Genomic DNA, 5529 nt, shown 5'->3' on the forward strand with positions numbered 1-5529 from the left:
AAAGAATATTCCTGTTGAACCAAATGTGAATGTCATATTCTACCTTAACTTTAGAGGACATCAAATCTTGGAATGGAAAACCTGTAACAAAGTCTGGAGAAACAAAGTTGATATTGGGACTTGGGTACTTGATCATGAGATGCAAAAGTTAGAGCAGGAAAAGCTAAATTTCCTTAAGCTCTAAAAGGATAGCACTTGGTGGGAAAACATCAAAGTTAGTTTGAAGAAAGTAGAATCTAAGGTGGAGCTCTTATGTCTAAAGGAAGCACAATCTAAGGGGGAGCTCCTATGTTGAATTCTATCCTATCTGTTTATTTTGTATTCCAAAACACATCTCCTTGATGTGAGATTATTTACATGAAAAAAAAGAGGAGAAATGCTTTCGGTTACTTGTTCAAACTTTGTCTTGGAGTCTTATGATGCTTTAAGTTTTTTTTCGTCTTATACTTCCTTATATCTGATAAGACTACTAATGTACTTTTCATCGAAATACTTTAAGTTAGTATTCATCTTCTACATTTGTGATTGTTTGACATCATAAAAAAAAGGGAGATTTTTGAGTCAAAATGTTGTTTACGTCTTAAAAACTAATCAAGACCCTTAATTATTTTGATTATTTGTAAACAAATACAATTGTAAAATGATGTGTGGTATGTGTCGATATCTTTATAACATATGGGTCTGATGTTTTCAGACAATAAGCAGATAAAGTCATTATTTGCTGTCCATGTGGTATAACTTTTAAAACTTCATTTATTACTGTCTAAGATTTTGTTTGCAGAAACATTCTCCTAAGATCTGCCGAATCCTACGAAGAATGAATGAAGTCAAGATCTGATATGTCATCTTCACTATCAAAAGAAGAGCTCTACTGTGCAGGACCTACTCTAACACAAAGATGTGACTACTTGTTACAATTTCCAGTACACACAAGCCTTAAACAAAGATTTCTCTGCATGAGGAAATGATGTGTATTAAATACACCCAACGATCCTCTTTTATTAGACAAAGATCAAATGAAGATTTACCTATTATGAGACAATGAATACTTGAAGACGAGGCCTATATAAACTAGAAGCTTTCAAGACTAAAGCAGTTAACCTCGCACAAATATTTCCTACTCTTCTCCTTTAACAAGACTCTCTATATACTCTTGTAAAATTAGAAAAATTTGTCGAAATACCTTGAATACTTTGAGAGAAAAGGACTAAGTGTTGTTTTTGCTTATGCGTCTATAAGGCGATTCTGTTTTAGTCTCTAAGCAATCCTTAACCACAAATCTTTTCTGACATGTTTAGAGCCAGTTGTGGCTTGGTAGAACAAAGAATATTGGGCGTTGATCAAACTTGGGGTAGAGTTTGCTTTTGTTAGAGCCAGAAGTGGTTGTGACATAATACTTGTAGCTTGTGAAAAGTTAGTGGAACTTAGTGGTTTACCAAGAACTGGATATAGTCTTAGTGGTAGAGATGAACTAGTATAACTTTTTGTATTTGTTTACTCTTTGCTTTCTCTCTGCATTTAACTGACTCTAGGTTTGAATTGTGTTTCAATCGTTTGAGGATAGCCTCCATTTTTGTGGACTCATTTTTCTGTTGAAAAAGTGGCCTCAGATATCTTAAGAAGGGGGGGGGGTTGAATTAAGATATTACAAATTATTTCCCCAATTAAAAATTCTATTTAACTTTTTATTCAAGTTATAAATTCCCTTAATAATGAATTTCTTAAATGTTGATTCAAATAGAACAATTTAAATATGAATATAAAACAATAACAAATAAAGGAGTTTAAGGGAAGAGAAAGTGCAAACTCAGATTTATACTGGTTCGGCCACATCCTTGTGCCTACGTCCAATCCCCAAGCAACCCGCTTGAGAGTTCCACTATTTTGTAAATTCCTTTTACAAGTTCTAAACACACAAGGACAATCCTTCCTTTGTGTTTAGAATTCTTTCACAACAAGAGACCCTCGGTCTCTTAATCCCTTTTCAGAATAAAGAAGAACAGAAGAAGAAATCTCTCTTGAAAGAGATAGATTGAACAATTTGAGCACTCAAATAATTCCTTATTGAATCACAAGTATTTTGGCCAAGGAATTTGTAAGAGGATAAAACGATTTTGCTTTATAAGAGGATAAGACCTTTTTGTTCTGAAAAAATCTTAGCAAATTCGTGTCTCAAGTCACATATATATAGGCCCTTTGATAGCCATTCAAGAACCACACAAAAAGATGTGACTGTTGAGAATATTTTCTGAAAATCTGCTCTGGTAATCGATTACAGTATATGTGTAATCGATTACAAACTATAAAATTTGAATTAAAATGTTCAGAAATTGCTGGTAATCGATTACCACATATGTGTAATCGATTACACAGTGCAAATTTTGAATTCAAATTTTAATAGCTATTGTAAATCAGTTTTGGCCATTGGTAATCGATTACATCCTCTGGTAATCGATTACCAGAGAGTAAATTTCTTGTAAAAGACTTTTTAACTTAAATTTCTTGGCCAAACCTTTTGCTACTTCAATTGGAATTCCCTCCTATTTAATATACCATTTCTAAGACTAGAGACTTGTCTTGATCATCCATCTTGAATATCTTTAATTTCTTTGTCTTGAATAAAGCTTTGAGACGCATGTGAACCTTTGACATCATCAAAACATTCAGCTTGATCCTTTGTCTACATTTTCAAATTGTATAAATGTTCTTGTAATAAAGTTTGTTATTTGTTCTTAGAAAGTTATCTTCACAGACAAAAAACTTTGTTGGTTTGAAAAAGTTTTCATATTTACGCTAAATCACAATGCAACCCCTCCCCTTCTTGTGATATTTGCCTTTACAGTTTTGCATTTTTTATTTTTATTTTTGTGTTTGTGTCTTTGAATTAGGAACAAGAAATATTTTCATTTGATTTTTGAGATCTAAGCATTGATGTTTCATTGACCTTGATGTTTCATCTTTGGTTTAAATTTTAGAGGATGAGAAATTTGTTTATTATGCTTAGACAAGCAATTTCTAGCGGTTTTTATCCCGCCAAAAAAAATTATTATAAAATAATAATAATAATAATAAAAGTAAACAACACATTATCATTTAACAGTAGAGTAGATGGAAAAAACCAAAATACTGAACGGAAAAAAAGTTTGGGGAGGAAGACCTATCTCTGAAAATGACCAAAAACATCAAAGTAAAAAAGTTTAGGGACTAAGTTATAATTTACCCTTTATTATTTAATTTTAGGTATTAAAAATATTGAATTTTAATTTTAGTTCTTAGTTAAATTTTTGTCTTATTTTAGTCGGGTTTTTTTAATTTATAATTTCTTATAGCACTTTCATATCATTATTATAGATTAATAGTAAAGGTGAGATTGAAATCATATAGCCCAAACATCAACTCAACTTATTTGAACTCATTCGAAATACCTTGAACATGTCAAGCTTGTAATTTGCCTAAACTAAAATCCCACTTGGCAAGAAATCCTAATAAAAATATAGTTAATCTACCTAAATTGAACTCAACCATAATTGATTGATGAACAATCCTAATCAAAGACTTAAAGATCTACAAAGTTAAAGTTGGACATAAAATCCTGATCAAAGATTTATGAATATTTTTTAATTTTCTCTCATTCCTATTTCTTTCTTATTTCTCTTAAATCAAACATCCTTGTTTCCATTCTTTCCAATTTTCTCTTCCTTACTTTTACCACTTTATTTGTCACCCTTTTTTCCTTCTAACCAAGCACACTATTAGAAAGAATAGGCTTAAGTTTAGTTAAGGAAATTTTAAAAAATGATTAAGGCAGTAGAAGCAAAAGTATTCAATTTAATGACAAAAATATCAAATTATTTGAATGATTATGAAATAACAAAGAACACACCATAGAGGAGGTTGAATAGTGTGTGAATGCACTTAGTAAAATTTTCGCAAATAGTAGCATTCTACACGAGATATAAAAGTTTTTCGTCCAAGTAAAAAAGTGAGGGAAAGCTAGAGAAGAACAAAAGTATTTTTACGTTAGTTCACTAACCTAAGCTACATCCAATTTTTCTTTAACCTTAAAAGGGCTTCACAAACCAAACAAGGTTACAAAAAATATTTTTTATACCACTTCTGTCTACAACTAACAACAATCTTAACCTATGATTGTCATCCCAAGTATTCTTTACATTAAGTAACTCGTTATATTCTTAAGCAATAAGTTTGAAAGATTACAAGGTAATCAATTCACAATGTGAGGATATGAAAGTTTAACACAATACAAATAAATTTGCAAAACAAAAAATTAACTACTTGATAACAAATTAAGTGTTTCGTCCAAAGGTTTATCAAAGCAAGAGAATGATTTTGATGCAATCCTACCCGCAATCCTACCCCCAAGGGTATTGGATAGAAGACTCCAAGAGGATTGGGCTAGACCTGCTAAAGAAGGCCCTAGGGTTCTCATGAACCTCAGGGTAGATTTCTGAGCCCACTCCACCAAGTATAAGGGAAATCTGGGGCTGCCATGACTTAACAAACTTTTACAAAAGGTTTGTCCCATATTTTTCTATACTTGTAGCACCGCTCATTGAGTTGGTGAGGAACCATGTTCCTTCATGGGTAGATGCCCAGGAAAGGGGTTTTCAGACCTTACCCTACTCTAAAATACCCAACACCACTAATATATATGTTTTTATTCTTTTTATAGGTGTCGAGGGAAGGAGCCCAGAGTATCAAGAACCTCGGGATTTGAGGTTAAATCCTTTCTAAGGGGGAAGGGATGATGCAACCCTACCCGCAATCCTACCCCCCAAGGGTATTAGATAGAAGACTTTAAGATGATTGGACTAGACCTGCTAAAGAAGGCCCTAGGGTTCTCATGAACCTTAGGGTAGATTTCTGAGCCCATGGGCCAAGGTTAGGTTCACTCTTCTTTGGAAACATTAGAATAGGTTTTTCCTTCTTTTGGACCTTGTATTTTGGCCACTATAGTAGTATAGGGTTTTAGCCTTGTATTTCAGGGAATTTTGAGTAGTCTTTCTAGTAAGGACTTTTTTCTATTTTCATGTATGTTTGCATGGGGGTGAGCTTAGCTATTATAGGGGGTGTGTAGCAGCTAAGCTCTAGCTTCTCATCTCAAGGAGGTGAGCTTAGCTATACATGGGTGTGTGTAGCTATGCTCTAGCTTCTCTAGGAATCTTCTCAGGGAAACTTCTCAAGGATGCTTCTCAAGGAAGCTTCTCAAGGAGGTGAGCTTAGATATTAAAGGGGTGTGTGTAGCTAAGCTCTAGCTTCTCAAGGAAGCTTCTCAAAGAAGCTTCTCAAGGAAGTTTCTCAAGGAAGCTTCTCAAGGAAGTTTCTCAAGGAAGCTACCTAGGCTATAAATACAAGCATGTGTAACACTTGTTGTAACTTTGATGAATGAGAGTCTTGTGAGACACACTTCAAAGTTCAACTTCTCTCCCTCTTTTTGATGTAGCTCCATGTGGAGCTTGTAGGCCTTGGATCTTCTTCATCAATGGATTCCTTTGCTTCTTGAGGTTT

This window comes from Glycine soja, chromosome 2 (genome assembly GCF_004193775.1).
Source record: "Glycine soja cultivar W05 chromosome 2, ASM419377v2, whole genome shotgun sequence".
NCBI lineage: Eukaryota > Viridiplantae > Streptophyta > Magnoliopsida > Fabales > Fabaceae > Glycine > Glycine soja.